Genomic DNA, 13,703 nt, shown 5'->3' with positions numbered 1-13,703 from the left:
AATGTGGTAATCAATGTTACCGGCGCTAATTAATGTTACCAGCGCTAATCAATATTACCAGCGCTAATCAATGTTACCAGCGCTAATCAATGTTACCAGCGCTAATCAATGTTACCAGCCCAAAACAATGTTACCAGCGCTAATCAATGTTACCAGCCCAAAACAATTTTACCAGCGCTAATCAATGTTACCAGCGCTAATCAATGTTACCAGCGCTAATCAATGTTACCAGCGCTAATTAGTAGCATGTCATATGAATACATCAAATCCAATACAGTCAGGGAAACAACAGGTAGTAATGAAATACACGTTACCACATAACTCAAATTGCAGTTCTTCTCCCGTGGGTGTGCTGTCAGTCTGTTACCCAACAAAATAAAGAATCTACTGTTCAAACCGGACACACCCATTGAGGGCTGGCCCAGAACCTCTAAACCTGGCCTTGTGGTCACCCTGTCATGATTTCATGGCTTTAAGAAAGGTATTTCCCCATTACCCACAAATGACGTCAAGATTCCTATTCCTAGTCCTTGACATCCTGATATACACTGCTCAAAAAAAATAAGGGAACACTAAAATAACACATCCTAGATCTGAATGAATGAAATATTCTTATTAAATTCTTTTTTCTTTACATAGTTGAATGTGCTGACAACAAAATCACACAAAAATGATAAATGGAAATCAAATGTATCAACCCATGGAGGTCTGGATTTGGAGTGACACTCAAAATTAAAGTGGAAAACCACACTACAGGCTGATCCAACTTTGATGTAATGTCCTTAAAACAAGTCAAAATGAGGCTCAGTAGTGTGTGTGGCCTCCACGTGCCTGTATGACCTCCCTACAATGCCTGGGCATGCTCTTGATGAGGTGACGGATGGTCTCCTGAGGGATCTCCTCCCAGACCTGGACTAAAAGCATCCGCCAACTCCTGGACAGTATGTGGTGCAATGGGGGCGTTGGTGGATGGAGCGAGACATGATGTCCCAGATGTGCTCAATTGGATTCAGGTCTGGGGAACGGGCGGGCCAGTCCATAGCATCAATGCCTTCCTCTTGCAAAACTACTGACACACTCCAGCCACATGAGGTCTAGCATTGTCTTGCATTAGGAGGAACCCAGGGCCAACCGCACCAGCATATGGTCTCACAAGGGGACTGATGATCTCATCTCGGTACCTAATGGTAGTCAGGCTACCTCTGGCGAGCACATGGAGGGCTGTGCGGCCCCCCAAAGAAATGCCACCCCACACCATGACTGACCCACCACCAAACCGGTCATGCTGGAGAATGTTGCAGGCAGGACAACGTTCTCCACGGCGTCTCCAGACTCTGTCACGTCTGTCACATCCTCAGTGTGAACCTGATTTCATCTGTGAAGAGCACAGGGCGCCAGTGGCGAATTTGCCAATCTTGGTGTTCTCTGGCAAATGCCAAACGTCCTGCACGGTGTTGGGCTGTAAGCACAACCCCCACTTGTGGATGTTGGGCCCTCATACCCCCCTCATGGAGTCTGTTTCTGACCGTTTGAGCAGACACATGCACATTTGTGGCCTGCTGGAGGTCATTTCGCAGGGCTCTGGGAGTGCTCCTCCTGCTCCTCCATGCACAAAGGCGGAGGTAGCGGTCCTGCTGCTGGGTTGTTGCCCTCCTACGGCCTCCTCCACGTCTCCTGATGTACTGGCCTGTCTCCTGGTAGTGCCTCCATGCTCTGGACACTACGCTGACAGACACAGGATGAGCTGCACTACCTGAGCAACTTGTGTGGGTTGTAGACTCCGTCTCATGCTACTACTAGAGTGAAAGCACCGCCAGCATTCAAAAGTGACCAAAACATCAGCCAGGAAGCATAGGAACTGAGAAGTGGTCTGTGGTCACCACCTGCAGAACCACTCCTTTATTTGGGGGTGTCTTGCTAATTGCCTATAATTTCCACCTGTTGTCTATTCCATTTGCACAACAGCATGTGAAATGTATTGTCAATCAGTGTTGCTTCCTAAGTGGACAGTTTGGTTTCACAGAAGTGTGATTGACTTGGGAGTTACATTGTGTTCCCTTTATTTTTTTGAGCAGTGTATATTGGCCCTAAGTTACATTTGGTTTTATAAATTAATGAGCTTATAAATCACTTATCTGCACTTGTGATAAATGTGCTTCATTATCAACCGTGCTTTAGCTCATATGAATATATATATTATACTATATATTATTATATTAATATCTCATCATATATAATAACAGAATGGCTGTGAGTTAGAATGCAAGGGGGAAAATGACTGGAGGTCAAGAAAGAACCGTGGCCATTCAGAAATGAAGAAAGGGGTGTGTCATAGCGTCCAGGTATAGCAACACCTATTGATAGAGTAAAGTTGCTTTTAACCGTGCCTTTCCAGGGGGGGATTAACCTGTGATTGACAGGCCAGGTGACATCATCAGCTGGTGTATTTGCAGAGGGGATTTAGGTATTCTATATATTGTTAGATCCGAATCCTCTCCCTTCAACACATAACCCTAACCAACCTCATTCAAAAGGGAGAAACAGTCAGAGCAAGCTTATACAGTCTATAAATAAAGATGGGCGTTTCTGAGATTCATGTGAGATGAGGTAAGGAGTGGTTCATCCTAGTTCTCAGAGTATAGTTGAATCAGGTAAGCTCAGGGCCGGGTTCAGAGCTATAACCCTGTCCGCCATCACATCATGTTCTTTACAAGAACTGTTACATCACAGTACACTTCATTAGCAGGTCAGAAAAATAGTTCTCTCACAAGGGGCCATTTCCAGCACTGAAGAAGCAGTGCCTTCTGATCTATGGTAAAAACCTGGAAGACTAGGCTTTTCTACAAGTGTATCCCATACATCAACCTATTCCCTATATAGTGCACTACTTTTGACCAGATCCCTATAGGCCCTGGTTGAAAGTAGTGCACTAAAAAAAGGGAATAGGGTGCCATGTGGGATACATCCTGTGTAGGGGGATCAGGGGGATTTAATGGGATAGAGGAAATACCGGAAACCCTCCAAGTCTAGTAATCTCCTTGGCATACTCACACTGAGCTTCCTAGCTAAGGAACAGCCTTACAGACTTCAAGGCATGCATGAGAACATATTTAGACTATGGCAATGTTCCAAACAGCACACTATAACCTAAATAGAGTCCCATTGGTCCTGGTGGTCAAAAATAGTGCACACTTCATAGGGAATAGGGTGCCATTGGGGATGCAATCCTATATCGACTAGTTCAAAGAAATTGGACTATAGGACCATCTGACCAGTACATCTCTCTGTTTGTCTACCGTTAGCATAATCCACTCAAGTAAACATGCCTTTGCATTAGTCCGCCTCATGACTACTGTGATTGACCAATTAAAACGTTTGTTGCATTCATAACGCAGAAAACAAGAAAACGCTGAGTTGACTGACGTGGGGTACAGTGGGGAAGTATTCAGACCCCTGGACTTTTTTCACATTTTGTTAAGTTTACAGCTTTATTCTAAAATTGATTAAATACATTTTTTTCTCCATATCAATCTACACACAATATCTCATAATGACAAAGCGACAAGGTTTTTAGAATTTTTTGCAAATGTATAAAAAAAACATTTAAAAAACAGCAATACCTTATTTACATAATTATTCAGACCCTTTGCTATGAGACTCGAAATTGAGCTCAGGTGCATCCTGTTTCCATTGATCATCCTTGAGATGTTTCTACAATTTCATTGGAATCCACCTGGGGTAAGTTTAATTGATTGAACATAATTTGGAAAGGCACACACCTGTCTATATAAGGTCCCACAGTTGACAGTACATGTCAGAGCAAAAACCAAGCCATGAGGTCGAAGGAATTGTCCGTAGAGCGCCGAGACAGGATTATGTCGAGGCACAGATTTGGGGAAGAGTACCAAAAAAATGTCTGTAGCATTGAAGGTCCCCAAGAACCCAGTGGCCTCCATCATTCTTAAATAGAAGAAGTTTGGAACAACCAAGACACTTCCTAGAGCTGGCCACCCGGCAAAACAGAGGGAGGTGACCAAGAACCTGATGGTAAATCTGCTCAATAGTTCCTCTGTGGAAAATCTTCCAGAAGGACAACCATCTCTGCAACACTCCACCAATCAGGCCTTTATGGTAGAGTGGCCAGACAGAAGCCATTCTTGAGTAAAAGGCACATGACAGCCCGCTTGGAGTTTGCCAAAAGGCACCTAAAGGACCCTCAAACCGTGAGGAACTAGATTATATGGCCTGAATGCCAAGCTTCAAGTCTGGAGGAAACCTGGCACAATCCCTATGGTGAAGCATGGCGGTGGCAGCATCATGCTGTGGGGATGTTTTTCAGCGGCAGCAACTGGGAGACTAGCAGGATCTAGGGAAAGGTGAATGGAGCAAAGTACAGAGATCCTTGATGAAAACCTGCTGCAGGGCTCTCAAGACCTCAGACTGGGGCAACGGTTCAACCTTCAAACAGGAGAGCGATCCTAAGCACACAGCCAAGACAACACAGGAGTGACTTCAGGACAAGTCTTGGAATGTCCTTGGGTGGTTCAGCCAGAGCCCGGACTTGAACCCGATCGAACATCTCTGGAGATACCTGGAAAGAGCTGTGCAGCGACGCTCCCCATCCAACCTGACAGAGCTTGAGAGGATCTGCAGAGAAGAATGGAAGAAACCCCCCAAATACAAGTGTGCCAAGCTTGTAGCGTCATACTCAAGAAGAGACTCGATGCTGTAAAAGGTGCATCAACAAAGTACTGAGTAAAAGGGTCTGAATACTCATGTAAATGTGATATTTCCATTTAAAAATAATAATAATTGTAATACATTTTCAAACATGTAGAAAGACCTGTTTTCGCTTTGTCAATATGGGGTATGGTGTGTAGATGGATGAGGAAACCTTTTTTTTTTTTAATCAATTTTAGAATGAGGGTGTAATGTAACAAAATGTGGAAAAGGGAAGGGGTCTGAATACTTTCCAAATGCACTGTATGTCTGGTACATTGATGTGCTGCGTGTCATTATAGGCTACTCTATATCACATGTATTTAGGCTACTGTATATCACATGTATTTAGGCTACTGTATATCACATGTAGTTAGGCTACTGTATATCACATGTATTTAGGCTACTGTATATCACATGTAGTTAGGCTACTGTATATCACATGTATTTAGGCTACTGTATATCACATGTATATAGGCTACTGTATATCACATGTATTTAGGCTACTGTATATCACATGTAGTTAGGCTACTGTATATCACATGTATTTAGGCTACTGTATATCACATGTATTTAGGCTACTGTATATCACATGCAGTTAGGCTACTGTATATCACATGTATTTAGGCTACTGTATATCACATGTATTTAGGCTACTGTATATCACATGCAGTTAGGCTACTGTATATCACATGTATTTAGGCTACTGTATATCACATGTATTTAGGCTACTGTATATCACATGTATTTAGGCTACTGTATATCACATGTATTTAGGCTACTGTATATCACATGTATTTAGGCTACTGTATATCACATGTATTTAGGCTACTGTATATCACATGTATTTAGGCTGGACTTAGGCTCCCTCCAGGTATAGTTAACATGGACAGAAGATCTCCTGACTAAAACCAAGCCTTCTACTAACACTGACGGCATCTGAAACGCCACCCTATTCCCCATGTAGTGCACTCCTTTTGACCAGGACCAATAGGATAGCGACTGCTTGAGGAAACGCAGACGGAAAACAACACAAAGAACAAATACTTTGTCCAATTAAGGAGGTAAGATAGACACTTCCGGGGTTTTCCCCCACAGAACGCCGGCAATTGCAGTAGTACTTAAAAATGGCAAGGTACGTTCTTCATAAAAGACTGAGTTACTGTGAGTACAAGAGGAAAATAAATCCCTCTCACATACACTTAGTCTGTTCAAAGTGAAAGCATTCCATGAATAACCTTTCAAAGCTACTCATTGATAAGAATTTAAAAAAAAATATATATAACTTTATCTCCACAATTTCTTGATATCCAAATTGGTAGTTACAGTCTTGTCCCATCGCTGCAACTCCCGTACGGACTCAGGAGAGGCGAAGGTCGAGAGCCGTGCGTCCTCCGAAACACGACCCTGCCAAACCGCGCTACTTCTTGACACACTGCTCACTTAACCCTGGAAGCCAGCCGTACCAACGTGTCGGAGGAAACGCCGTACACCTGGCGCACAGCCCGCCACAGGAGTCATTAGAGCGTGACGGGACAAGGACATCCCGGCCGGCCAAACCCCTCCCCTGACCCGGAAGACCCTCATGGGTCGAACCCGGGTCTGTAGTGACGCCTCAAGCACTTGCGATGCAGTGACTAAGACCGCTGCGCCACTTGGGAGACCCATTGATAAGAAATATTACCTTTCTGTGCATTGGCTTTGGGATCTTTCAGTTCTTTCTGTGCTTCTTCGATTTTATCTGCAACACACAAAAAAAAGGAGAAGCGTTAGTTTCTGAGAGAAACAATCACCACCTTCCGGAGACACCTGAAACCCCACCTCTTTAAGGAATACCTAGGATAGGATAAGTAATCCTTCTCACCCCCCTTTTAAGATTTAGATGCACTATTGTAAAGTGACTGTTCCACTGGATGTCATAAGGTGAATGCACCAATTTGTAAGTCGCTCTGGATAAGAGCGTCTGCTAAATGACTTAAATGTAAATGTAAACAAGTCATAGGAACACAAGGCAAATTACCCTGAGAGGCAAAATGTAGAAACTATCGATACTGACGATGCTTCTCACACTGGCGTTGTTTGTATTCTCCTAAAGATCCAGACATTCTTCCATGGGAAAATGGAGGACAACGGAAAAACCCATCCTTATGAGGCACAGCACTTAGGGCTAAGACACACATAGGATACATCCCAAATGGCACACAATTCCCTACATAGTGCATCACTTTTCACCTATTAGGCCCTGGTCAAAAATAGTGCACTACAGGGGGAATAGGGTGGTATTTGCTACACATAACAGTGTTGAGAGAAAATGCTTCATCAATTCCACAGCAGATGAATGATAAATGGTTGAGGGCAAACAAATGAATGCAGTGTGCTAATTTAACTAATTATTGTTAAGATGGGCTTCGAAGGCGATCCACAGGTAGCTGCCCCCAAAAAAAAAAAAAGAAACACCCTACATAAAGTGTCTTAATGGGGCGTTGGGCCAGCACGGGTCACCAGAACAGCTTCAATGAGCCTTGGCACAGATTCTACAAGTGTCTGTCTGGAACACTGTGGGAGGGATATGACACCATTCTTCCACTTTGTTGATGGAAAAACACTGTCTCAGGCGCAGCTCCAGAATCTCCCACGTGTTCAGTTGGTCGAGCTATTAGTAGACTATAGTCTAATAGACCTACGACTACATTGTACAGCCATTAGTAGACTATAGTCTAATAGACCTACGACTACATTGTACAGCTATTAGTAGACTATAGTCTAATAGACCTATGACTACATTGTACAGCTATTAGTAGACTATAGTCTAATAGACCTAAGACTACATTGTACAGCTATTAGTAGACTATAGTCTAATAGACCTAAGACTACATTGTATAGCTATTAGTAGACTATAGTCTAATAGACCTAAGACTACATTGTACAGCTATTAGTAGACTATAGTCTAATAGACCTAAGACTACATTGTACAGCTATTAGTAGACTATAGTCTAATAGACCTATGACTACATTGTACAGCTATTAGTAGACTATAGTCTAATAGACCTAAGACTACATTGTACAGCCATTAGTAGGGTACAGCCTAATGGCCATTTGATTAATTGTTCAGGAGTCTTATGGCTTGGGGGTAGAAGCTGTTAAGGAGCCTTTTGGTCCTAGACTTGGCGCTCCGGTACCGCTTGCCGTGAGGCAGCAGAGAGAACAGTCTATGACTTGGGTGACTTGAGTCTGACAATTTTTTGGGGCCTTACTCTGGCACCCCCTAGAATATAAGTCCTGGATGTCAGGAAGCTCGGCCCCAGTGATGTAATAGGCTGAACCCACTACCCTCTATGGCGCCTTGCGGTCAGATGCCGAGCAGTCGCCATACCAGGCGGTGATGCAACCGGTGATTTCAGAAGCGTAGTGGGCGGACAAAAAACAAACAACACAGGCTGCATTGCCCCATCCCCTAATCTGATGGTGGGGGGGTGGGTAGTCTCCCTTATGGCTCTGATCAGGTGTTAGCACACACACACACACACACACACACACACACACACACACACACACACACACACACACACACACACACACACACACACACACACACACACACACACACACACACACACACACACACACACACACACACACACACACACACACACACACACACACACACACACACACACACACACACACACACAGGTCCCAGAACAGCGACACACACACACACACCCACACAGGTTCCAGAACAGCGACACACACACACACCCACACAGGTTCCAGAACAGCGACACACACACAGGTCCCAGAACAGCGACACACACACACACACACAGGTCTCAGAACAGCGACACACACACACACACACACACACAGGTCCCAGAACAGCCACACACACACACACACACAAAACAGGTACCAGAACAGCGACACACACACACACACACACACACAAACAGGTACCAGAACAGCGACACACACACAAACAGGTCTCAGAACAGCGACACACAAACAGGTCCCAGAACAGCGACACACACACAAACAGGTCCCAGAACAGCGACACACACACACAAACAGGTCTCAGAACAGCGACACACAAACAGGTCCCAGAACAGCGACACACAAACAGGTCCCAGAACAGCGGCACACAAACAGGTCTCAGAACAGCGACACACAAACAGGTCTCAGAACAGCGACACACAAACAGGTCCCAGAACAGCGACACACACACAAACAGGTCCCAGAACAGCGACACACACACAAACAGGTCCCAGAACAGCGACACACACACAAACAGGTCCCAGAACAGCGACACACAAACAGGTCCCAGAACAGCGACACACAAACAGGTCCCAGAACAGCGACACACAAACAGGTCCCAGAACAGCGACACACAAACAGGTCCCAGAACAGCGACACACAAACAGGTCTCAGAACAGCGACACACAAACAGGTACCAGAACAGCGACACACAAACAGGTACCAGAACAGCGACACACAAACAGGTCCCAGAACAGCGACACACACACACAAACAGGTCCCAGAACAGCGAAACACACACACAAACAGGTACCAGAACAGCGAAACACACACAAACAGGTCCCAGAACAGCGAAACACACACAAACAGGTACCAGAACAGCGAAACACACACAAACAGGTACCAGAACAGCGACACACACACACAAACAGGTACCAGAACAGCAGTGTATTTCCTGTCCCTTCCCTTAGTAACACATGAACAACACCACCCATTCCTCTTCCTTCACATTTAAAAAACAAACAGCCAAACCAGTCCTGAAGGACCTGGGATGGTAACTACAGGCCATAGAGGGGTGAAAGAAAATGTTGTATGGTTGAAAAAGTGGTGTTACTGTGAAGAAACCGGGGAGGTCAGTACATTATGTCATCCTCTGAGTATTACTCCAGCCACACCCTTGTGTGTCTCTCTGTGTGTGTCTCTCTGTGCGCGTCTCTCTGCGTGTGTCTCTCTGCGTGTGTCTCTCTGCGTGTGTCTCTCTGCGTCTCTCTCTCTCTCTCTCTCTCTCTCTCTCTCTCTCTCTCTCTGTGTCTCTGTGTCTCTGTGTGTGTGTCTCTCTGTGTCTCTCAATCTCTCTCTCTCTGTGTGTCTCTCTGTGTGCATCTCTCTTTGCGTGTCTCTCTGTGTCTCTCCCTCTCTCTCTGTGCGTCTCTCCCTCTCTCTCTGTGCGTCTCTCTGTGCGTGTCTCTCTGTGTGTGTCTCTCTGTGTGCGTCTCTCTGTGTGGGTCTCTCTGTGTCTCTCCCTCTCTCTCTGTGTGTCTCTCTGTGCATGTCTCCCCCTCTCTCTCTGTGCGTGTCTCTCTGTGCGTGTCTTTCTGTGCTTGTCTCTCTGTGTGTCTCTCCCTCTCTGTGCGTGTCTCTCTCTATGTGTGTCTCTGTGTGTGTGTCTCTCTCTCTGTGTGTCTCTGTGTGTGTGTGTCTCTCTCTCTCTCTCTCTCTCTCTCTCTCTCTCTCTCTCTCTCTCTCTCCCTCTCTCTCTCTCTCTCTCTCTCTCTCTCTGTCTCTCTCTCTCTCTCTCTCTCTCTCTCTCTCTCTCTCTCTCTCTGTGTGTGTCTGTGTGTGTGTCTCTCTGTGTCTCTCTCTCTCTCTCTCTCTGTGTGTCTCTCTGTGTGCATCTCTCTTTGCGTGTCTCTCTGTGTCTCTCCCTCTCTCTCTGTGCGTCTCTCCCTCTCTCTCTGTGCGTCTCTCTGTGCGTGTCTCTCTGTGTGTGTCTCTCTGTGTGCGTCTCTCTGTGTGGGTCTCTCTGTGTCTCTCCCTCTCTCTCTGTGTGTCTCTCTGTGCATGTCTCTCCCTCTCTCTCTGTGCGTGTCTCTCTGTGCGTGTCTTTCTGTGCTTGTCTCTCTGTGTGTCTCTCCCTCTCTGTGCGTGTCTCTCCCTGTGTGTCTCTCTCTATGTGTGTCTCTGTGTGTGTCTCTACCTCTCTCTCCCTCTCTCTGTGTCTCTCTCTGTGCGTCTCTCCCTCTCTCTGTGCGTATCTCCCTCTCTCTCTGTGTGTCTCTCCCTCTCTCTCTGTGCGTCTCTCCCTCTCTCTCTGTGCGTCTCTCCCTCTCTCTCTGTGCGTCTCTCCCTCTCTCTCTGTGCGTCTCTCCCTCTCTCTCTGTGCGTCTCTCCCTCTCTCTCTGTGCGTCTCTCCCTCTCTCTCTGTGTGTCTCTCCCTCTCTCTCTGTGTGTCTCTCCCTCTGCCTCCCTCTCTGGCACACTCCGTAGATGATATAATACAACCCCACCCCCCCACCCCAGCGCTGTCTGTCTGCCTGCCTGACGGAAGGAACACAAAGAATCTCCCTGCAGAAAACACAGAAAACCCACACATGACACAACAACCCACGCAGGACACAACAACCCACACATGACACAACAACCCACACATTCCATAACAACCCACACATTCCACAACAACCCACACATTCCACAACAACCCACACATTCCACAACAACCCACACATTCCACAACAACCCACACATTCCACAACAACCCACACATTCCACAACAACCCACACATTCCATAACAACCCACACATTCCATAACAACCCACACATTCCATAACAACCCATACATTCCATAACAACCCACACATTCCATAACAACCCACACATTCCATAACAACCCACACATTCCATAACAACCCACACATTCCATAACAACCCACACATTCCATAACAACCCACACATTCCATAACAACCCACACATTCCATAACAACCCACACATTCCATAACAACCCACACATTCCACAACAACCCACACATTCCACAACAACCCACACATTCCACAACAACCCACACATTCCACAGCAACCCACACGTTCCACAACAACCCACACGTTCCACAGCAACCCACACATTCCACAACAACCCACACATTCCATAACAACCCACACATTCCATAACAACCCACACATTCCATAACAACCCACACATTCCATAACAACCCACACATTCCATACATTCCATAACAACCCACACATTCCACAACAACCCACACAGGACCATAACAACCCACACAGGACATAAAAACCCACACATTCCATAACAACCCACACATTCCATAACAACCCACACATGACACAACAACCCACACATGACACAACAACCCACACATGACACAACAACCCACACATGACACAACAACCCACACATGACACAACAACCCACACATGACCACAACAACCCACACATGACACAACAACCCACACATGACACAACAACCCACACATTCCACAACAACCCACACATTCCATAACAACCCACACATTCCACAGCAACCCACACATTCCACAACAACCCACACATTCCACAACAACCCACACATTCCACAACAACCCACACATTCCATAACAACCCACACATTCCACAACAACCCACACATTCCACAACAACCCACACATTCCACAACAACCCACACATTCCACAACAACCCACACATTCCACAACAACCCACACATTCCACAACAACCCACACATTCCACAACAACCCACACATTCCACAACAACCCACACATTCCATAACAACCCACACATTCCACAACAACCCACACATTCCACAACAACCCACACATTCCATAACAACCCACACATTCCATAACAACCCACACATTCCATAACAACCCCACACATTCCATAACAACCCACACATTCCACAACAACCCACACATTCCACAGCAACCCACACATTCCACAACAACCCACAGCATCTCCACAGCAACCCTGGACACATTCCACAGCAACCCATAACAACCCACACATTCCATAACAACCCACACATTCCATAACAACCCACACATTCCATAACAACCCATACATTCCATAACAACCCATACATTCCATAACAACCCACAGGGGTGATTCCATAACAACCCACGGGGGAGGGGTGACTATTCCATAACAACCCACACATTCCATAACAACCCACACATTTCCATAACAACCCACACATTCCATAACAACCCACACATTCCATAACAACCCACAGGGGTGACATTCCATAACAACCCACACATTCCACAACAACCCACACATTCCACAGCAACCCACACATTCCACAGCAACCCACACATTCCACAACAACCCACACATTCCACAACAACCCATACATTCCATAACAACCCACACATTCCATAACAACCCACAGGGGTGACTATTCCATAACAACCCACACATTCCATAACAACCCACACATTCCATAACAACCACGGGGGACATTCCATGACAACCCACACATTCCATAACAACCCACACATTCCATAACAACCCACACATTCCATAACAACCCACACATTCCATAACAACCCATACATTCCATAACAACCCACACATTCCATAACAACCCACCAACAGGACCCCATCTCCTCCTACTGATAAACAAGCATTAAGTCAAAGCTGGTCCGCCCAGTACAGAGCACCACAGCCTCTGGATCACGGAGAGGCAGGGAGGGAGGCCCTGGAGCATCCCAAATGGTACCCTATTCCCTACATAGTACAATAGTTTTCACCAGAGCACAAGTCCTATAGGCCCCTGGTCAAAAGCAGTGCACTATATAGGGAATAGGGTGCTTAGCCGCTGTTGTTTTTACTGTGTGTTGTTATTAAAAGGCACCGGGTGTTCAGAAGAGCCTTCTACCATGTGATGTGTGACATGTCAGGGTGACTAAGGGTTTCACGGGGGAGGGGTGACTAAGGGTTTCACGGGGGAGGGGTGACTAAGGGTTTCACGGGGGAGGGGTGACTAAGGGTTTCACGGGGGAGGGGTGACTAAGGGTTTCACGAGGGAGGGGTGACTAAGGGTTTCACGGGGGAGGGGTGACTAAGGGTTTCACGGGGAGGGGTGACTAAGGGTTTCACGGGGAGGGGTGACTAAGGGTTTCACGAGGGAGGGGTGACTAAAGGTTTCACGGGGGAGGGGTGACTAAGGGTTTCACGGGGGAGGGGTGACTAAGGGTTTCACGGGGAGGGGT

General features: G+C 46.3%; 1 protein-coding gene across 5 annotated transcripts in view; it reads right to left on the bottom strand.

Moving 5' to 3' along the window:
* The window catches only part of LOC118399010 (zinc finger protein 40-like), a 69,095-nt gene that overhangs the window by 28,048 nt on the left and 27,344 nt on the right, over positions 1-13,703 (bottom strand). For all 5 annotated transcript variants that reach the window (XM_052472759.1, XM_052472760.1, XM_052472761.1 and 2 more), the window contains one exon: positions 6,404-6,460. The gene's annotated coding sequence lies outside the window, so the exon portion shown is untranslated. The remainder of the gene's footprint in view (positions 1-6,403; positions 6,461-13,703) is intronic.

The sequence above is a fragment of the Oncorhynchus keta genome, chromosome 20 (assembly GCF_023373465.1).
Source record: "Oncorhynchus keta strain PuntledgeMale-10-30-2019 chromosome 20, Oket_V2, whole genome shotgun sequence".
Classification (NCBI taxonomy): domain Eukaryota; kingdom Metazoa; phylum Chordata; class Actinopteri; order Salmoniformes; family Salmonidae; genus Oncorhynchus; species Oncorhynchus keta.
Note: the sequence above shows the minus strand (reverse complement) of the source record. Positions and strands in the feature narration are given on the sequence as shown.